General features: G+C 44.9%; 1 protein-coding gene across 7 annotated transcripts in view; it reads right to left on the bottom strand.

Moving 5' to 3' along the window:
* Window positions 1–14,209, bottom strand: part of LOC309612449 (uncharacterized protein) — a 774,344-nt gene extending 760,135 nt beyond the window's left edge. For 5 of the 7 annotated variants that reach the window (XR_014235131.1, XM_082358357.1, XM_082358358.1 and 2 more), the window contains exon 1: window positions 10,012–14,209. The gene's annotated coding sequence lies outside the window, so the exon portion shown is untranslated. The remainder of the gene's footprint in view (window positions 1–10,011) is intronic. The other 2 variants (XM_082358355.1, XM_082358356.1) reach the window with 2 other exon arrangements.
* Between the last annotated feature and the right edge of the window lie 8,643 nt (window positions 14,210–22,852).

Raw genomic sequence — 22,852 nt, 5'->3', positions numbered from 1 at the left:
TATATAGTCTCTCTACACACACACACTCACATCCTACATATACTGTGTGTGAGTGTATGTTTTGTTTAAAAGGGCAGAATGAGGAAAAGAACCCAGAAAAGACAGGAAAAAACATGGCTAGAGAGTAGGACAATCAAAACAATTAATAACTAGCATTTACTGTATGCCAGGCACCTTGCTGGTGTCTCTCTGTGTGTATTGTCTCAGTATTTTTTCCAATTTTGGTCATATCCGTGTACACTAATAGTATCATTGCTAAATGTTTTTCTTCCAATATATTTACTCATTCATTACTATTTCAGGAGAAAAATCTCACAGTATCGTAATACAACCATGGGTTTGATACGCTCTTTTTTGGCAAAATACATTGGAATAATAACTATAGCTATAATATTCAATGAACTGGTCACCAAACATTACCTATAGCAGCACCTATAACCTCATCTGGGGAAACACCACAACGTGCATGCACTCTTCACGACAACTCCATGCTATATGACAACTGTCCCCACTGAGCACTGGGCCGATCAAGACTCACAGAGGCTAAATAACTTGCCCAAAGCCCAAGGGAGTAAAGTCACCTGAGTCAATGGAAGAGACGTTCCAGAGGCAGGGAGTGGCCAAGAGTGTCCAAAACCACAGAGGGGCTGAGTTTGCCAAAAATGCAAAGGATCCCTTTGAACTTGGAAAGTCATGGGCCTGTATGATATGGAGTTGAAGAATAGAAAGGTGGGAGCAGAGGTAATAAGTGAGCAGTTCAGGAACTTGGAAAGGGAGAAGAGAGGGACACAGAGTTTGCACTCAACGTGACTGACTATGAAGTCCAATCGTGTCCACAGCTGCTTCCCAATGCAAACCTCAGAACTGTGATTCCCATGTTCCTACTTCTCCCTGGTGAAAGCAACATGAGCTGCGGGCATATAAAAGATATCGCACACCCCTAAAAAAGGAGTATCCAGGTTTTCGAGGTCAGGTGGTAGCTTCAGCCAGGTGGCGGTGAAAGTCTAGAAGGAAAAGCATGCGTCTCAGTTAAGATGGTGACCCTCAGAGCTCTTGGCATCCATCCCAGGGAGGAAATGCCCTCACATTGAGGCCACTGCTGAAACTGCTCCCCATCACAGCCGCTGCTCAGATCTACCTCAAGGCAGGAACCTCACTGAGGTTGGCATCTCCTCCTTAAAACACTGAACACCCTCGGGAGGGCAGCAGATGCTAAAGTCCAAGAATGATAAAGAGGGCTCCAGCCTCCACCATCTCTGGAGGCGAGTTTATAGCCATTTAAGGGAGCACTTAAATTCCAAGAGAAGAGCCTTTTTGGATGTCAGGCATCCTCTCCCCTTAACTGCAGATGTGGTACTGGGTCAACCAGAGTGTGTTTATGACAGCTATTTTGGAACCACTGAGAAAGACAAAGACCAGGTCCTCCTCCCTCCTACTCCCCAGCCAGGTCAAAGGACAGGCTGAGGATGAGGACAGAGCGGGAAACCGCTTGTATTTGGGGACTGACGATGGGTATCATCAAGCATGCAAATCATCTGTGAGAGCTAGAACTTCTCCCAAGAGGTAAAACTTTCATTTCCTGGAGACTGTTTGGCTCTATCCAAAGCAATCCTTGGGAACTGAGATCAGAGTTGAATCAAATTTGCCAACTTTATTTTCCCTTTCTATATAATCCCTCAACCCATCTCCCCTTATCTCCTCCCTGCATCCTAGTCCTGAGAGCTCTCTCCTACAGAGCTTCCAGCAGCACCAGCAAACAGTGAGAGAGCCACAAAGCGGGGAGAAAGAGCGTCCCTGCCCACTCCTCCGGAAACATACACAATCACCCACCTGGCCTGCTGGACCCATCCTCCCACCCAGCACCAGGCAGCCCTGCAGGTGAGGTCTACCCAGGATGTCTCATTTCCTTCATCTCTGCCTAAGCGGAGAAAAGAAGGGTGAACCAGTCCTACAGCAGGAGGCTCCAGGTGGCTCTGAGGATGGTCATTTTGACCAGGGATTGCTGGTCAAGGGCTGTTTTAATCTTGGCAGAAGGAGAAGAAAGCAGGCTTATTTTTTTGTGACTGTTTCCAGCTCTAGAGTTCTACTTGTAAAAGCCTAACCATGAACTTTATGACCTACCCAAGCCTGACACTACACTCCTTAGGTCCTCTATTTCCCAGGATTCATAACCCAGCCAGGAAACCTGCACCCCCGGGTGACAGACAAAGCCTGTTTTTTCAATAAATAAGTGACCGTTTACAGGTTGACGATGCAAACCAACAGAGCACGCACGTGATGCTTTCCTGGAAGACTTGAGAGCAGATCAGACTGGACTGGGTGGAGGCTGGTCTGAGAACGGGCCTGGCCTTGGACAGCAGGGGACTGCGTGCTAGTGAGGAGGAGACTTGCAAAATAACAGAGTCATAATAATAATAGAAAGATTGATGACGATAATTAAATATTTTCAGTGATGCACACACCACTATAGAAGTAGTGTCATACTATTTTCTCTTTTATTCTTAAAAGTTATTTCCACCTGATGGGTTAAAGTGCATTCCAAGTGCTCAAATGCATCCATCTTCTCCTCAGCCCATCTCCTCTCTACTCTCATGCTGTTTAAGACATCAACATCCTTCCAAACAGTGGAGCACAAAGTCTGGGAACATCTGATTGAACCACCGCCCTCAAGTTCTGTGGCTCATTTCTTTGTAACATTTCACATCACTTTGTTTCTCCATCCTGTTACCAGCACCCCAAGTCAGGGACCTCTCTCCTGGACAACTGTAATCGCTCCTCACTGGCCTCTTCATCCTGTCATTGGGTCTTAATTCTCAACTAGGCGAGGGGCCAAAGGACTCCCCTGCCCACAACTGTCAGTGGCTTTGGCATTCTCATCCCTGGAAGTCTTTCATCTCGACTCCCAGGACACAATGTTGGTGCCTCTTTACGCCACCTACTAATACCTTAATGCCAGTGCACAATTCTTTATCTGCAATTCCAAAAGAGAAAAAGCTCTGAAAATGAAAAAAAAATTTTGGAACTTAGGTGATGGTAAGACTTGTCATGAAGCTATTTAAAAATTTTATTTGCCTCTCCTAGAATTTTCATATATTTCATTAGAAAAATATTAACATATTTGACTGTGGAATAATTCCCCAGGCCCCACAAAGGGTATTATAAATTATACTGGATACACACCATAATATCTTGCTAAAATCAGAAAAATTCTGTATTCCAAAACACACATGGCCCAAAGGGTTTTAGATAATGAATATGGGGCCTGCATTAATTTGCATTGGAGTCATGACTAGTTGTGTCTTATATCTAGTTATCAATCAGGGAATCCTCAAATTGAGCGCATATTATACAGAAGGCAACTTTCCAGGCAATGGAGGCATGTAACAAGTTAAAATGCATTATCCTTGACCAGAGTTCTTACAGAACGTCCTGAAGACCTAAAGTAGAATCAACATGCTTTGGGCCCAATGAAGGAATCTGATGAGAAAGGCATCATGGCAGACTGGATGCTCAGGAAGAATGTTGCAGAGGAGGTTTACCTTATGCTGAGTGGTAAAGAAAAAAGAGAAAAAGCAATAAAGGCCTGGGATGGCAGTCCAGGTGTGGGCAGGTAAGTGAGAAATTCACAAGGGCTTGCAATTTAGTTGACTATACTGAACTATTAGACTCATGTACGGTCACAGGACAGCTGGCCACTGTTTATACAATTATACTTCTTAGAAATCTATTCCTTCTGCTGCTACCAGTGTCCCTACCAGCACTGCAGCCAAAATGTCATCTGGATCCTCAGCAACACTGGGTGAGAAAGCCTACTTCCATTACAAGTACTATTTATGGAAAGTGCAATGAATGCCAGGGCTGGTGAAAATGCGGCTGCAGAAGTAGCCAAGGTCAGATCATTAAGGGCCTATTTAGCAGGCGGCTAGTCTAGTGGCTGAGATTATGAACTCAACATTTAACAGCTCGGCAACCCTAGGGAGGTTGCTTAATCCTTCTGTGCCTCAGTTTCTTCATCGGCACTAGGGGGAGGCTGCTGCTGCTGAGGCTGATATTACCCAATTCGTCCAAGTATTGTGAGGATTCAACGAGAATATGCAAGTAAAGCATTTAGAAAATATTCAGCAAACGTTAGCTGTCATTATATTACCGTTCAAAGGAACTTATGGGCAAAAGAAAGCAGCTGAAGGGTTGTGACATGGTCGGACTGGCATTACATGACCTCAGGTACACATGTAAAGTCTGGCTTGAAAGGGAGGAGGCTGGAGGCAAGGAGACCAGTTTGAAGGCTGTTGCTGTGATCCAGGCAAGAAATGGAGCAAGGCTGAACTTGCAAGCATGGCAATGGAATTTAAAGGTAACCCATGGGTTCAATAGAATAAATAGTCAAGGTCCATGACAAAATAGATAGATAGATAGATAGGTAGGAGAGAGGGGCCATCTGTTTCTTACAGCAGAATTCCAATTAATAAATGTGGAAGAAATAAAAGAAATAGAAAATCACCATTAAGCAAGTACACTGTAGTAACTGGGACAGGCAAGAACCATTTATGGATCCTAAACCTAGTGGGCAAAAGTACGATGGGAAGGGGAGAGCTTGCTAGTAATGAAAAGGTGGTCCTCCATCAATGCTGGGCAGTGCAACATGGCTGCACTTGACCATCTGCAGCTAATGGCATCACGCACAGAAGTCAGAGATGCTGGGGTCTTGGCAGAGCAACTCAACCAGCCCCCAGCCCTGCCTTCCAGGAGCTGCCAGTCTGCCCACCACAAACAATGCTGACTCCAGCCAGCCTCCGAATACAGTGGAGCCAAGCACATCAGCTGTCTCTCTAACCAACTAGTAATAAACATGCACAGTCCCTTCTCCTCCTGAGCAAATAAGGCAGGTGTTCTGTGGCCTGGGTTTGAGTGTGACCTCTGCAGCCAGGCTGCCTAGGTTCCAGTTCCAATTTACTACTCACCAATGCAGACTATTCTTTCTGGGCCTCAGTTTTCTCATCTGGAAAATGGTGATACTGGTACCCATCTTGAAGGGTTAATCCACATAAAGAGCTTATCACAGCGAATGGTCTATAGTCAGCACTTGGGAATATTAGCAGTTATCACATGTGCCCTCTCTCAACAAGATGTCTGGCTGGGAGCCTCTGCTCAGTGGCAGTGTCTGAGGATGGCAGCAGCTATGTGGTCTTTATCCTCACACACATCTTGACCTCTGAATTAAAGGGCTCAGGGAGGCACTTCTACTGCCACCCCCAAATTTGGTATAAACTTGGAAAGTGCTGATAAATCTATTTTTATTTATTTCTAATTTATACCCTGCAAGCTTTCAGAAAGAACGTAAAGCAGCGCAGATAAATCTTCGTAACCTCCAGTGACAGGAACCAGGGAACTCTCTTCTTTCACACCTGCCACGAAGGTCAGCCCACCCCATCCCTTCCAAGCAGACGGGGTTATCCAGGGAGCTGCTGAGGGTGGTGGTGCCTCTGCAGAGCACCAGAGAGATGGCACCCCCTCCCCACCAGACCACTTCCCTCCTGCCCTGCGTGCCTGCTGCTCCCACGTCTCCTGTGGCCACACCAGGAGGTCCAGGCTGGCCTCTACTATCCCCGAGGGGGTTGTAGGAACAAAGGCATTAAGAGGCAAACTGCTCTCCCACAGCCCCCAAACAAATAAAAATCAAGTATACAGATGAAATCAAATCAACGGTAGCTTTGGAGAGAGGGTGTTTGTTAATCATAAAAGAGTAGCCTGGCAGTATCAAAAGAAGGGGGTAGGTGTCTTGGTAGCTGGTAAGTCAGGCCATCCCCATCGCACACCCTGCAGCTGCCCCCAGTGACACCTGCTCCCTGCAGCTCCACTCCCCAGGGGTGGCGCTCCCGGAGCGGCACTTACTTCTCTCCTCTGCCTACTCCAAGCTCCTCTACTTGAAGTCCCTCTTGACTGCCCACTCACTGGCCTTTGACCTCTCTCAACATCAGTGTCACCAATCATCTCTGCCTCCTCTTGAGCACCTGAACCCCTGCTGACCTTCCCCTTTTCTCACCAGCACCCCTCCCCCCCGATGCTGATCAACAGATCTGTAAGCTCCCTGAGGACAGGCTGATGGGGCTGCGTGAAGGGCACACAGGAGGCAGGACACAAACGTGGGCTGACTGAAGACTGTGGAGACCGCTGGGGTTGATCTTGCAGTATTTTTACCAAATTACTCAAAGCTAAGCCAGCAGCTCTCAAGCTTTAAAGTACATAAGAATCAAGTGGGAGGTGGAAGGTACGGATGGAAGGGGTGCTCTCTTGGCTAAAATATAGATTTTCATGCACCCCTCCAGAAATTCCATTTTAATGGGTCCAGGGTTGGGGCCCAGGAATCTATTTTTAACAAGATGCATGGGATCTTGTGTCCTCCTTCAAGAAACAGACCCAACCACAGAACCTGGGCTAAGTGGAAAAAGCCCTGCTGTGGGAGCCCAGCGCTGCTGGAGCAACACCCTGGTTTTGATACCAGGTAGGTGACATTAGGCAGGGAAACAACCTATCTGGGCCTCAGACTTCTCATGAGTGAAATGGGCAGGTAGGATGAGCTTCCTGGAGCTCTAATAGTACAAAAAGACAGCTAGCTTTCAGAGAGCAGCTGAAATTATATGCCAGCTGCTCTCCTAAGTATTTTCCATGTATTTTTCCATTACTCCGAGAGAGGTGCAGTGAGGACACTGCAGAGTGGAGTGTTAAGTGACTTGTCCAGGGTCATGCTGTTGGTGGTGAGAGACGTGGGATTTAAACCCAGACAGTCAGGTTCCAGAGCCAGAGCTCATCACCACCATGCTCTGATCCCAGATAGGACTCCTGGTCCAACTTTACAGAGCAAGCAGGACACAGGGCACCTGGGTGGCTGACATACTGGTTTGCCCATCCAGGGCTCCTGCCACACCCTGGGAGCTGCCCTTGGGTCACCCGCTAGGCCAGTTTAAAAGCAAGTCTTGGGGCTTCCCTAGTGGTGCAGTGGTTAAGAATCCACCTGCCAATGTAGGGGACACGGGTTCGAGTCCTGGTCCAGGAAGATCCCACATGCTGTGGAGCAACTAAGCCTGTGCGCCACAACTACTGAGCCCATGTGCCACAACTACTGAAGCCCACACACCTAGAGCCTGTGCTCCGCAACAAGAGAAGCCACCGCGATGAGAAATCCGTGCACCACAATGAAGGGTAGCCCCCGCTCGCTGCAACTAGAGAAAGCCCACGCGCAGCAATGAAGACCCAACACAGCCAAAAATAAATAAATTTTTTAAAAAATCAAAAAAAATTGTAAAAAGCAAGTCTCACTGTATGAGGTCAAAATCAGCCTCAACCCACAGGCAAGAGAGGTGCTCATTACTTAAAAACTGGGAAGGATTTCAAAAGCCAGAAGCTGAGTGTGCAGACATAAGGAATGCCAGGGCCTCCCCAACTCCAGAAGCTCCTCACGGGGGAGGACAGGACAGCAGGGGGCAGAGGGGAGGCTGAGAAAATTCCCAGTAGGCCAGACTGACAAGCAGAGCTTGTCATCCCAACAGGCCACTGCAGGCTGCAGCCCACGTCTCTCAAAGCACAGAAAGCACAGATTACACCTCAGGCCATGAAGCCCATAGTTAGAAGTTCCCTGGGGGATCCCAAGGGCACCTGCTTCCCCACAGGAGCAGCGAGCTCAGGAGAGTACCTCAGGGCCAAGGTCACATTAGGGGTGAGGGGGGTCTGCCGTGTGCAAACTGTACCTTCCCTGAAAGGAGGTGAAAGGAGACCCATGGCTCTCTCCCTGTGAGTCCTACTGCTCCAGGCCCCCTGGCTGGGGGTGCCCTCTGCTCACACCTTCTGTGAGGTCTACATACCTCGCTCCTCCTCCGTCATTCACTGCCTTCCCAAACCCCACTTCACTGTGAGATTCCAGCTAAAAAGACCCTCTTCCTAGCCACCCCGACCCCAGGTCCACAGCCCTTCCCCACTGAGCTTTGCACACTCTGCTTTTGGAACCCCCTCTTGCACTACGGGTTTGTGATAGGCATAGCTTGTCGCCTAGGAGCTGGACTCCTGGGTTCACCTGCCTGGGTTAGAATTCCAGTTCTGCCCTTTACTAGCTGTGAGATCTTGGAAAAGTCACTGAATTTCTCTAAGGTCCAATTTCCTCAGCCTTGTATTGGGGACAGTAATTGTATCAACCTCAATGGGTTGTCGTGAGAATCGAATGACATGTATGCAATGGCCTCAGCACATAAGTACTTAGTGAATGTTAAGGATTATTATTTATCTTTTTGAATGTATGTGTAGGGTAGCTTTTGGTCAGCTAGTACATATTCCCATGACAGCAGATGCCTTCACATCTCCCGGCTGTAATAATAACATCGTCTACTTTCTATTGAGGAGCTACTGTGTCGAGTCCTCTGCTAGGTTGGTGAATCCCTAAGCTACCCTTTAGGAGGCTCCAGGCTGGAGGTCCTCACGCCCTGATACCCTGCACAAAAGCCATTTTTGTTCGCATAACCCTCCCTGCAGCAAGCCTTGGGCAGTTTCTGTACTCCCCTCAGTCCCAGGTTTAGCAGATGCCCTGGAAAGCAAGAGGGAAAGAAAGGGTGGCTGCGGGGAGTTCCATATCTCCTACAGGGTGCTGCAGGGGCAGAGAAGGGACACTGTGGGTGTGGGTGCCCATGTACATGCACAGGTGGCATGGCACATGGAAGAGCATTTACACTCTAGCTCGTTTCTTAGGTCTACCACGAAACTGGCAACGTGACCTTGGTCAAATTTCTAACTCTCTAATTCTTGGTTTCCTCATCTATCCAGGGGAATTAGAATTTCTCCACAGTGCTATTATTAGAATTGCTTCCAGCAAACATTTACGGACTACTTTTTCCAAACTAGGAAGCTACCAACTCTACCCTACCCCATGAATCAAGGCCCTGAGGCCTTGTAGGAAGGCTCTGAGGGACCCACATACCACAGAAGGAAAACAGCTACATGCCCATTATCAGCACAGTCAAAAGTCAGCATGGAGATTCCTATGAGAACACAAACTCCAGTAATGGTTAAAAGAGCTATGAATTCCAATATGCACAAAATCAGTGCTTCTTCACACATCTTTGCCCTCAAGCGGCATTTTGTAATATGAATGGAAGCAAAGTCAGAGCAAAAGTCAAGGATGTGTTCAGAGGTGAATACTCAAAATGGCAGGCAAAACTGTGCTAACGATGGGGGCCATGCTGCACTCAGTCCAGAAGGCGAACTCATCCTGAGAAAATCACTCTCCCTCCACACACACTCCCCACCACCTTAACCTGAGAGAGTGAAAAGCAAAGAGTATTTACATTAAATTATTTAGAAATGTAAGAGCATCATGTGAATAAAACGAAAGGGGTCTTTGTTTAACAATTGATTTAACAGCCAACAGTGGGCCCTGACTCTTCTTCCATAAAATGGGTATTGTAAGAGTGCCTATTTCATAGAGTGGGTGAGAGAATTAATTGAGATAATCCAAGTAAAGAATTCAGTAGAATATCTGGTACGTAATAAGCTTCTGATAAATGTTAGCTGTCAATGCTGTTGTTTTTGTTGTTCCTGTTCTTAAATTGTTAAAATTAAAGAATCATGAATTAGGGAAATAGGTACCCTAATCAAATGGTTCAGTCTTTGGGTTGGAAATCTTATTCAAATATCTAAACATCCACTTCTTCCCATAACTCTGTGGCTTAATGGGACACGACTTGCATGATGTGGGTACATCCAATAGAAAACCCTGCCCTGGTCTTCTGACATCCCAGGGCTCCCTGGGATGGAAGAAAAGCAGAAAGCTCAAGTCAGATGCAACGACTGGAATTGAGAACTGGAAGAGGAGTGGCTGAAAAGAAAATGGAATTGGTCCAAAAGACACAAAAAAATAAAAAATAAAAGGGGAGTGTGAAGAGCTCTTTAAAAGCCTCACATGCCCTGGGAGAAACCTTCAAAGGAGAGAAGAATGAGCCACCCCTTCAGACTCTTTGAAGTACTTACACGGAAGGTGGAATCCCTTGGTCCACTCCATCTTCAAATCCCGCCAAGTTAAGGGCCCCCCCCCTCAACTACACGCTTTACATGGTGCGTACCTGAAAAGCCAAGTGCTCAGGCACTGCAGGTAATTTCTCTCACCATTTAATACGGAATGCCTGGGATATTCCGGCCGAGAAGTGTTTCTTAATTTCCTGTGCAATCTGAAGGCATTATCCAAGGGTTATTTTTGTTTTGTTTTATTCAGAAGTGGGGTTGCTGGAGCATTCCTCTTGGACATGTTCAGATTTGAATTAATTAGAATTCCTGTACAGTTTTCTTCGGTTACAATTATAGCTTAATTTGATTGCTTAATAGCTCTGGTTTTCGTAATGTTTAGCACCTGTTGTAAATTGCACAAGATAAATCACCTTCTACCTTCCACCGTGTTTATGCCTAACTTTTGCCTTTTCCCTTTCAGCTGGTGGGCTCGCGATGACAGCCACGCGCTTTGCTCATCCCTGCCCTTTCTGCCAAAGAACTCTCTTTTGCAAGCCTATTTAACCAGAGGAGAAGTGACTTTTACTTAAATGCCTCCTTAAGACTGTTAGATTTTTTTAAGAGGAAAAAAAAATGAGAAGAAAAAAAAAAAGAGTATTTCGGATGCTATAAACTCTGAAGACTGACCTCTGGTATTAAGTAGACTTCCACTTAAGGGTCACCTTTTCGATGCACTGGGTGTACAGGGTTTCCCCTCCTTTCCTTTCTAGGCTTATTAGACAGCAGTGGAAGCCCTGCAGCATTAATTGATTTCTCCCATGCATTGTGCTATGATACAATTTTTCAAGGCTGTGCATAATTGTGTTCTCTGTGCCAGCGTTCTGTGTTCTGTCCTTGTCATATTGTCATTGGAGGCTGTTTCCACCCTCTGTAATTGGAGATGCTCTACTTTTGGACAAAGGTGTGGGGGCAGCTCAGGGGAACAGCGCTGACATTTACTTCATCAATTTATTTTTATTGTTCCTACATTTATTGCAGCTATAACAGCCCTTTAATAGTTATATCTCCTCCCTGTAGGGTATTCTGGTATTTGAAATTTTTTTAACTCATTTGTTCTCATAGATAACAGTAAAGTGCATTTCAGGATAACCTTTAGGTTTCCATCTTTTCTCTTCTGTTGGCTCTGAGGCAGTCTTCGCTTTCAACTTTTACTGCGCTGCCAGTCTAAAGGCCAGAGAGCCAAGTTCATTCTAGCACTGGAATAACCACAAATTAGTGGTCCTGAAAATTTCAGGGAGGTTAGTCCTAAACCAAGAGTGCAGCTATTACCGTAATTCAAAACTGGTCATCCTTTTAATGGGGTGTGGGGGGCTAGAGGAAGGTGGGCAGGAAGGGGAGAAAATGAGGGGTGACGAGAGAGAATCCCAGCAAATACTAACCAGGCCTCCCATTACAATCCTAGTCAAATAAGGATTGTAATTAAATCTTTATGACTGATGAAGCATCACACTGGACCAATTTTGAGTCTCTGCCCTTCAAGGCCAAAGACACGGGGTGCAATTAAGAGGAAACTGCACTTGGATTTACTGTTCTTCTTGTGTATGGATACCATGACCCTCTATCCTAGTCCCACCTCCCTTAAAAAAGGTTATCTTCAGATAGCCTTGGAAATAAGTCCTTAACTGCAAGCCTGGTTTATTTATTTGCTTTTTAAATTTTTTACCAGCATTTTTAAATTTTTTACCAGTAGGAAAAATAAATACCGGTTTTGTCCACTCTCCTTCCACCATCTTTGCATTTGAGAAAACATTTGTATAGGCAAGATACATTTCTATGCTTATTTTTAACACCATGACACTAAGCCAATGTATAACAGTTTGTGCTCCAATTGCCAGCTTTAAAACATTCATTTCCTCTGAACAGTATCTAGGCACATTTCAAATGGGAGTTCACTCTTATTTCTATCCCCCAGTTTCTCCTACAGAATCATTACCACACCTTCTCTTCCCAGCAGTATTATCAGAACCTACCAGAAATTACTGCCCTCATCTCAATCAGAGAGGGCCAAATGCCTTGTCCACTACCATACTGCCAGATAATTAACCAAAATAATTGGCTCCAGATTCCATACTGATTCTAGCACCAGGTGCCTTTCTCCCTTCACTACCAACGTGAAAATCAACCTGGGTAACATCATTTCTCATGCATCCCAGATGCTACCATTTATAAAAAGGAAGGTTGTTTCAAACCACATAAACTCTCAAGACCTCGATTATTGTAGGATCGATCTAGTAAATCCCTGATAAAAGCAAGAAGACACTGAATGATCAAGGTGGGTGCTCCTGGTCTTGGTCCCCAGCCCCAGGTTCCCTCACAGTAGTAGATAAAGGGGGAGACCCCAGGCTTAGGACATCCTGTGGAAGCTTCTAGAGCCAGAGAAGCCTCTACTCCAGTGGTTCCTGCAGACAGGCTCTGCCAAATGGTACCCTTTGCCCCCAAATGTCCATTTGCCCCAGCCCCCACATCTTTCCGTTTTTCTTCTACCCCGTATCACCACTTCCACAGCAAAAGAATCCTTTTCAGAAGACTATCACCTACTGCCATGTTGGTACATCAACTAAAGCTTCAGAAAGGGAAAATACAAGATGAAGAAATAAATCAAGTGTACAAAACCAAGAGGGGAAAAAATATCACATCCTGGAATCAGAGCTTGGACAGGGAAGCTATAAAAGTGTACTGTTCCAGGGCTCTGCTTCACAACAGGGCTATACAAAAACCACCCCAGAATGATGTTGCCAGGTTTCTGGTGAGGATAGGATGTTTGGAGGCTCGATTGGGATTTTTTTTTAATCACTACTATTCCAGTTGGACTTTATCATTGGATAGTTATAGAGAGATACCACCAGCAGGGCATTAATCCAGACGAAAATATTTTAATATTTCCCCATTATAGATCTGGCTCAAAATCCCAGGATTTGCATATTCAGGTTCCTGACTCCTTTCCTCATTTTTGAAGACTTACAAAGAAAAATCATGATGGGCAAATACACCATAGCTTCACAGCTAGTGAACCTGGAGAATATACCCATTGCCCTGGCAGGGCCAGAGGCAGTCAACATCCTGATTTCTCTGCCCAATGGCAAGAGGCATTCTGCATCTGAATCATGGGCACAATTAAGAGGCCCTAACCAGCTACAAGTTTCACTACCACAGGCAAGTTATTTTTAAGGATGCTAAAGCCTAGGTGAGATTAGAGTTGCCAGGATCTAAAGGACTAAATTTACTGAAAGTTCATTTCAGTCAATTCTGCTATTAAATGGTCACATGCATCTCTGTTAATCAAGTCAAGATGCTGGCCACAACTAATGTGAGGTAAGCTTGACAACACGGCATTCTAACAAGAAAGAAGACCTTCCATAAGGAAAGGGTGTCTCTGGACTCAGAGATGAGCCCTGAAGGTCAAGTGTGCCCAAGGTGGCCTCCTGAGTAGCAGACCAAAGACAGTGTGAAAGGGCATAGGGAATGCAAAGAGGGAGCTCTGCACCACTCCTTCACATCTGAAAATGTGACACTAGTACCGGGACAGGGCAAGGCCAGGCAGAGGGGAAGCCACCTAAAATGGAAATAAAAGGAGAAAGAGGCCACAAATGGGAGGGCTGATTATACTGTTCTCTACCCAGCTGTTGGGCAGCCCTTAGCAAGGGCATGCAGAAGAAAAGGAAGGGTGGTGGGGACTGGTGAGGGATCTTCCATGCCAACCTTATCCTTCTTCAAATGGTATGCTAGGTAGAGCTGGAGTCTAGGATGCGTAATGAATAAGTGACAGGTGTCCAGAGCTAAGTTACTCTTATGCCCCAGTTCATGGCACACATCACTGTTAGTCCAGGCAAGTCCCCCTCATTTAATCTTTTCATTCTCCCTTTTTTTCTTCCTCCATCTCCACTCCCACCCATTGCAACAGGTACCTACTGTGTTTCAAACTTCATCTTGTATCCACAGATTCTGTGGAGTTGGTTCAGGAGTGATGCCATGTTCATTTGCCATTTGGTTTTTCAGATTGACCCTAAGGTTTGCTTTTTATTTTGTTTAGGCCTGCCCTAACAGAGAGTATTACAGAGATCAAGGACTTTACACCTGTTGATCAGACAAAGAAAATGAAGTGGTGGATCTCAAAGACTATTTTAAAGCACATATGCACAGCATGTATATATGGTTGTGCAGATTATTTCTGGATATGCAGAATCAACAACCTCTGCAACTGGACATATTTTCTGAAATCCATCACTATTGATATTGCTATTGTTGTGTTGATCGCAATAAGGATTTTTTAATTAAAAAAAATTTTTTTTTATTTTAAAGGTAGTACAAGTTTGTTATAAACAAAACTAAAAGACTGCAGAGGGCATAAAGTTAAAGCACCCCTCTTCCCTCACCAGCACCCCTCCAGTCCTATTCCCCCAGGTAAACACTGTTAACCCTTCCTTGTATGTATATCCTTCTGAAACTATTATACACATGCAAGAACATATTATATACAAACATTTTTATACAAATGACACAAGGCCATATATACTATTTTACTACTTTTTTCTTTCTCTTAACATATTTTGGACAAGTTTCTATAAAAATACAGAGAGAGACTTATTTCATTCTTTTTAGCAGCTGAACAGAATCTCTTTCTATCAAAGTACCATGATTTATTTAACCATTCTCCTACTGATGACAATTTAGGTTGTTTCCAATTTTTGCTATTATAAGCAACACTTCAGATTAAATGTTCACTTATGTACGCATGGTGACATATATATATACACACACAAGTGTATATATGATAAATTACTAGAAATGGCATGTCTATGTCAACAGGAATATACATTTTGAAATTTAATAGATATTATCAAACTGCCTTTTTAAAAAATAATGCCGATTTACATGTCCACGAACACTGTTTGAGAGTATGTTACCTAACACCCTGGAAACATTAGGCATTATGAGACTCTTGCAATTATAATATTTGAAACTACCTACGAGACTTTTTTAAAACTACAAAATAATCTCTCGTGTATTTACTGGCCACTAACATGCCTTTTTCTTTGAAATACCTATTCATGAGTTTTGCCTATCTTCCTATTGGTATATTTGTCTTTTTATTGATTTGGAAGAGCTCTTTGCATATTAAGGAAATATAGAAAGATTTTTGCCAATTAGTCATTTTTTTGTTTATGGTATTTTGGCTATGTAGAATCAATTAGCCATGTTTTATTTCCTATTTTTATGATATTTCACCATGTGGAAGTTTCAGATTTTTCATTATCAAACTAGTCAGTTTTTTTTATAGCTCCCATGGTTTCATGTCTTACTGAGAAATGTCTGCTCTACTTGAATATAATTAAAAATTTCATTCTTTTTCTTGTGATTATACTTTTATGGTTTACTTTTTCTTTTTACATTTAGGAATCCAGGCTTATTTATTTTTCCAAATGACTTGCCAGCAGTCTCAACACCATTTATTGAATAATAATATAGCAATTACCTATTGCTTTGCAATGCCACCTTTACAATTTAATAAAGTCTCATACATTTCTGGCTGTATAGCTGGACTTTCTATTTTGTTCCATTGCTTTATCTTTTTCCAGAACTAGTACCATACTGTTTTATTACCATAGTTTTACAATATATTTTTGGTCTGGTAGAGTGTTTTGTTTTGTTTTTAAACTGGAGTTCATAAAATGCACAAAACTGTCAGGACCTTATCCTAGATTAGAGATTTTTCCTTTTGTGAAGGATATGTATACAAAGAGTGCAAGTTTATTTTTTAAGTGTATAATCCTACCAAAAAGAATATTTAATAAGAATTCACTCTATTACTAGCTGGGAGAATTGGTTGAATAAATAAATAAATAAATAAGGCAGGGACCCCAATCTGAAGAAATTATGTAGATAAGGTACCAGAACACAAATACCAAGGCAGTTAAAACAAAGGACAACCCCTGTGGGTTTGAGTGGTAAGAGAAGGCTTCTCAGGGATGATGACGGATGGACATAAACACCACTCACAGAGCCCTTGCGTTGTCACAAGTGGGAAGGTGCCTTTCCCCTAGAGATCTGCTCATGGGCTGTGTACTTTTTGCTATTAATAAAAACTGACATTTATTGACTGCTTACTGTTTACAAGGCACTGCTCTAAGTGTGTTATAAGCCCCAACTCACTCAAACTAACACCAACCCTATGAAATAAGTACATATTTTTATTAGGCCTTTTTTTTTTTTTGGCTGCACTGTGAGGCTTCTGGGATTTTAGCTCCCCAATCAGGGAACAAACCTGGGCCCTCTGCAGTGGAAGAGCAGAGTCCTAACCACTGGACCACCAGGGAATTCCCTAGGCCTATTTTGCAGATGGACAAAACAAGTCACTTACCCAAAGTCACAGAGCTACTAAGTTGAGAATTGGAACATAGGCTGTCTGGCTCCAGAATGTTCATCCTTAATCATATTTCACTGCCTCCAAAGCCAGAAAGAGGGCTTGATCCAACATACCCTCCTCTGCCTAAAGCACTCCCACAGATGATAAAACTATTAACGGGAACAGGCTGCCCCGCCAGTACAGCCTAGATGCCCTTGTGTTCAGGTTGCAGACACGGAAGCTCAATGGAGAGTCCAAACTTCCTGAAGGGATGGAGGCACCTGGAACGCTGGCCCCCTGGCCAGAGTTTGCACTTCATTCCCATCAGCGCTTGCACCTCCTCTCCCACAGAGGAGACTAACAGTTCATGCTCCTGCACACTCTTTGGGCCTCCGGTGCAGTCTGGTCACCTGGGTGACCCCTGCCCACCTGGGACCACGGTGGCCTCTGTCTGACCTCGTCCCAGGCTGACAGCTGGCGTCGCACTCATCCAGACAGCCAGCGTTCCCGGCCGGCCAGAGCATTGTCTCCTGCCCTGCCTTACAAACGTGTGGGAGAGAGCAGGCCACTCCTGTTCAGCCGTGGCCTCAGAGGGGGGCCGGTCCCTGGAATTAAGGAGATGGGAGAAAACAAGATGCCAGCTGCAAGTATTTCTGACTTTAAGAGAGAAACAGGGCTGATGGCCTCCTGAAGTCCAGTGCCAGCAATTGTTGGAAACAAAAGGCCCTCTGGTAGGCAGGGTCAGGCTAGAGCACAAAGCTCCATTGTTAGGCTACACTAGTGGTTTCCCAACTTTTCTTTTTAAGCCACGGAACCGTTTGTAACCCCTCAGCCATGCCCTCAACGTCTGGAAGGGCTTTCAGGTAGAGCCCATTACCAGGAAGAAAACAATGGCACTCTGAACGCATCACAAGCAGACGCGGCATTGAGACAATGGTGCAAAATGTCGATTTTCTCATCTAGTCGCCTTTCAGTCCTTAAAGAGGCTGCCTCAGATGAGCATCTGGGAGTCCCTTCCCTCTGATCTCCCTCTTCTCACTGCCCCCATAAACTGAAAACTGGCAAGGTCTGGATGCCCTGCCACTCTGGAAGGGCAAGGCTGGGTCCTTACCCTGCCCATTGCAGTCTCTCAGATTCCTCACAGCCACATAAACCCTCCTCTCCCTAATGCTGACAGCCTCTCAGTAGCAGCGCTGCCACAAGATATGGTGCCAACAAACCTCTGCCTCTTATCCATCATTCTCTCCCCACCAGAGGAGAGGAAGAAAAGGAAAGAGACAAGAAATCCTGACCCAGCACCATCATTTTTTCAGAGAATATCAGACACAGAAAGTAGGTACTGTAATACTACTCTAGTCCAAGCAGGGACAGGACTTCAGCCCTCTCAGCCTTTGAGAATAGGATAAAAGTGAAAAAGCCCATACACACAACATTTTGCATCCAATTTCAAGAGATGCATGAACCCTCCAGAAATTCAAGGATCTCAGGTTAAGAACCTCGGGCCCACTTTTTGAGCTATCCTGTACCATTTTAGAGTCTATTTCAGAGACAGCTAGGTTCTCATCAAGCCTGTTTTCTCTTCTGGGCTCAGAGCTAAACTACAGGTCCCAGTCTCCTTGCACATTCATGGGGATGTATAACCGATTCTTGCAAAGGGACATGAGCATAAATGATGTGTCCCTTCTGGTTGGAGGCAGTTAGGGGCAGGCACACCTTCCCCACTCTCTCTCCTCCCTGGTCTGCCAGCTGGATGACTCCAGGGATGTTTGGGTTTTTTTTAATAAATTTATTTATTTATATTTCTTTTTGGCTATGTTGGGTCTTCGTTGCTGCACGCAGGCTTCCTCTAATTGTGGCGAGCGGGGGCTACTGTTCCTTGCGGTGTGCGGGTTCCTCATTGTGGTGGCTTCTCTTGTTGCAGAGCACGGGCTCTAGGCGTGCAGGCTTCAGTAGTTGTGGCTCATGGGCTCTAGAGTGCAGGCTCCGTAGTTCTGTGGCATGTGGGATCTTCCCGGACCAGGGCTCGAACCTATGTGCCCTGCATTGGCAGGCGGATTCTTAACCACTGCGCCACCAGGGAAGCCCTCCAGGGATGCTTTGAAGCTGCACAATGAAGATGACTGAGCCTTTACATGGAAGGAGCTTGGATCCCTGAATGACAACATGGCCCGGACAGACCACCTCCCCACAACCAGTCTACACAGGGCTGTGACATGAGCTAAAAATAAAGCTTTACTGTGGTCTGCCACTGAGAATTAGGGGTCATGCATTACAGTAGCTAGCATAATTACCCTAACACAGGGCTCCTTCATACAGATATCCAGCCCAAGCATTCCCTTTCCCTCTGCCTCACCTAGAGGAGTGGTTCTAAGCCCTGGCTTAATATTAGGATCACCCAAGAACCTTGTTGAAAAGGGAGAAGGGGTGAACCAGCAATAGAGCCTGGGCATCATAAACTTTTAAGTCTTGCAGTCCGACTTTCACTCACTCACTAGGGTGAATCTAGTGGTGAGAGGAGGAGCTTTCCATTTCCTCATAGGCATATGAGTAACTCACATGGGCCAACACTCCTTCTCCACTGCGGCTCCTCTAGGAGGTCAGAAGAGAGGTAAACCCGCCCATGTCTGTCTCTGCCTCGGCCGCCATTCTCAGGGAGACCATAGAAGCACAATGACTGACACTATTGAACACTTACTCTGCGCCGGGCTATGTTCTGAGCACTTTACATCCAGGACCTCATTTGAGCCTCTCATCGCAACTCAGAAGGTACGAGTCATATCTCCATTTTAAACGTGACCCAGAAAGGTTAAGCAACTGTCCCCAGATCACACAGCTAGAGAGAGCACCCGGTCCTAACACTTCTAACTTATCATGACTTTCCCAACTTCTCAAATCACCTTTTCAAAGACAAAAACTCCTGGATAGAGTCACATATGAAGGCATTACCAGTTATCACCTTGGTTATCAGCTAACGGAACTGGCTGACACTTACCCGAGAAAGAAGAGGCCTCAAGGCAGCTGCGGTGCGCAGGCAGGAGGAGGGTCTACTGGTTTACAAAGGCTGGAGCACACCGTGACTCCTGGGCTGAGAGCCCGGCCTCAGTGCAGAAGCCAGACCTAGTCATGCAGCTTCTCCCAGCCTTCCCAGGGCCTGGCTGAAGCTTAGAATCCCCAGTCTGTAAAACTGGGGGTGCGGTGAGCAGCAGGGAGGGAGAACTGGCACCGACCCCCTTGTTAGGGCCTTTGTAGAGTGAGGCTCCAGGCATCCAAACCCGGGCAGCAATCACATTACACGGGGTACCCCTAGAACCACTCCAGGAGACCCGGGGGGGCGGGGCTTGTGCGGGAGGCGGGGCTTCCCGCCAAGGCTCTCGCAGCCCCTCCCTCCTCAGGCTTTCCTGTTCCCTGGTCTTTCTCAGATGCTTTGGGCACTTTTCGTTTTTAAATCCATTTCACACGTTATTACACATTCCTCTGTGCAATTTTAAAAATCTATAATTTATGAAAGCTGTCATTCGATAAGGTCTTTACTCTCCCTGGCTGGAACTTCTTCTAAAGTACTTCTCAGTAGGCAGCGAATCACTCCCCTTTGATTACCATGTGATTAGTTTGTTCAACTGATGGCCTTTCTTCTCTAAGATACTCATTGTGTCTTCTGCCTCCTATGCAGTTCTTAAGAATTTAAATGAGCCATTTTATTTCTTCCTCCAAGCCCGGAATCCACACACCAGCCCCACCCTTCGGCCTTCCCTTTGAGTGTGCCTAATAAACAGCGGCTCGGTTTCCGAGGGCCCCCTCTAATGGGGGATTTTATGTTGTTTCTGACATTGTTTGTTGTGCTTCCCACAAGACCGAATGCTGCTAAAGATTGAGAGACAGTGACATAAATGTCAGGGAAACGCCTCGGTAGTGTCAAGCCTAATTAGACGCTTACACTTGGGGGACAACTACGGATACCATAAAACGCAAGCTCATCCTCTCTCAGCACACGCCTGGAGTCTGGCAGATGGGGCAGGGCAGGAGAGAAGGCCCAGGAACAGGATAAAAGGGGATGGAGAACAGTTTCGCTGGGAGGCTGAACGCGACATTAATGCATCCTCTTACTCCTTTTAGGTCAGCCACTCTTGTCCTGGAAGTACCCATAGGCAAAGCCATTAGATACATCCGCAGTGCCTAGGGGCTGTGAGCTTGTAAAGGGCCAAGAAAATGTTTGAGATGAAAAAACTATTTTGGCTCCAGATAACAAAACTGAAACTGTGAAATCAACATGGTAATTGAAGTAATAATTAACAAGGCAAATTACAAATGTTATTTTACATTTTACAGCAAAATTAGGTGTGTGTACATACACACAGACACACACACACAATATAGAGTGGAAGGTACATGCATTTTAAAGATAATATAATGTTGGGTGAGGCTTCCAAAAATAAGGGTGCCTTCAGCCTGTGAAGGTCCTAAAGTGGCCACATCTACTGATCCAAGACACATTTCCATGTGCACATGTGGGTCATTTACATATAAATAACACCACTAATATTCAAGTTCTTCAGCAGCATGCCAGGTACACTGAGGGAACCAGAGAAATGAAGATAGAGTCCCTGCTCTCACAGCTATTAGAATCTAGTTGAGGAGATATGACTAAGCTATGAAGAACAATTCATTTATTCATTCAATATTTCTTGAGCACCTGTTATGTGCAATACTCTCGATACTGAGAACAAAGCAATGAAAAAAAAACACAAAATTCCCTCCCCTCATGGAGCTTAACAGTACAACAGTCCTTTGAACAACAGTATAAGAAAGAACCAAGTTCAACATAAGCTCCAATGATAAAAACGCTAAATGAGCATTTTTCATGGAGCACAGTGAGGAGCGAAGGAGATGGTGTTGCCCAAATGGTCAAGGACACCTGCATGCAGGAGGCAGGGTGTGAGCTGGGTCTGGTTGCTCGGTCGCCCCTTCCGCAGCCTGTGCTCCTCCCCGGATGTGTACAGAGAAGCAAAAGGCCTGTTTTTGTCCAAAGGGAGATAATATATACATGGATGAGACAATGTGTGTGAAAAGGCACACTGTAAACTTTCAAGTGCTATGTGAATTATCTGTCTTATTATGCATGTGACACATTCTGTTTATTCACCTGAGTAGAGATACTGAAGTCATTGTGGAGAAATCCATGTACAGTCATTTTCTCCTCTCAGTTTTTACCCAGATATTCCTTCCCAGCTAAGCTGAACCAACTTGTACATAAATATCCCACGTTCACTTCAGTCACATTTTTGCATCCCACTGAGGTACCAAGAACAGGAGTCACCTCAGAACAGCATTTAGAGAAAGACAAAATCATCTGAACTTACCCAAAGGGCTTCCTTGCTGAAAGGAGGAGAAGGGACTGGTTGGGAGATGAGTTTGCTTCTTCCTGCCAAGAGTGCCCAAAGCATGGATTCCATGGTCCAGACTCCCAAAGCTATGTTGTACAGCTCCAGTGTATTTTGCCAAGACAAAGGGTCCATTTCCTTTAGTGGTATAGTAGTTTACACTGTTTCTAAGAGCTTGAGCATTGCTTGTATCCATGAAGTAAATAAAATAATTATCATTAAGCCCCATTTGACAGATGCAGAAAGTAAGACAAACCAGACTTAAGTGAGCTGCCCAAGGTCACATTGACTGGCCATAATAAAGGAACTCAGCTTTCCTGGCACACACTAGAATTCCTTTCACCATGTCTTTCCCTAAAGCCCTGGTGCCAAGAACAACTAGAGACCTTCCTCCTAAGGAGATCACCAAGCCCAGGCTGACCTCTCCTAAAATAATCAGAATTATTTTATGAGTAAATACTCACCATTAATTTTCCCATCAGACTTTTCCTATGATGTGCACTTGTCCAACTGCCCAAGACGTTTTTCTCTAGACCCTCCCTTCTCTCCCCCAAACACACACCTAAAACAGAAACCCACCCAGGCACATACAACATGAATCTTTTCAAAGCCCATTCCTCAAGTGCCTACATTCTAGGTTTGCCAGATTTACACAAAAATTTTAAAAATACAAAATACCCAGTTAAATTAGAATTTCATGTAAACAAAAAATAATTGTTTAGTATAAGCATATCCAAGGCAATATTTGGGATATACTTATACTAAAAACAATTTTTTTTTCATTTATTGCATTGCACAAAACTAGTTGCCCAAATGGAATCAGAGTCTATGAGCCCCCTAATCCAAAAATCTAATGCTCTCTTCTAATCCTAAACACATCTGGGTCCTACTTGCAATCAGCTGTGAAGGTGAGAGGTCTAAACTCCCCGGTTTAATTGTCAAAGAATCTGAGGGTGATGGAAAAGTTAACAGTAATTTTGTCTCTGACTCCCATGATATTACACCTAAAGTAATCAAGACCAGAGGAAACTTAACCAAAGTATGCATACAGAACTCAGAACCCTCACTAAGAAAGCTACAACTGTCA

The sequence above is a fragment of the Balaenoptera borealis genome (genome assembly GCF_965194805.1).
Source record: "Balaenoptera borealis genome assembly, chromosome: 15".
Taxonomy (NCBI): domain Eukaryota; kingdom Metazoa; phylum Chordata; class Mammalia; order Artiodactyla; family Balaenopteridae; genus Balaenoptera; species Balaenoptera borealis.
This window is presented reverse-complemented; position numbering and strand designations above follow the sequence as displayed.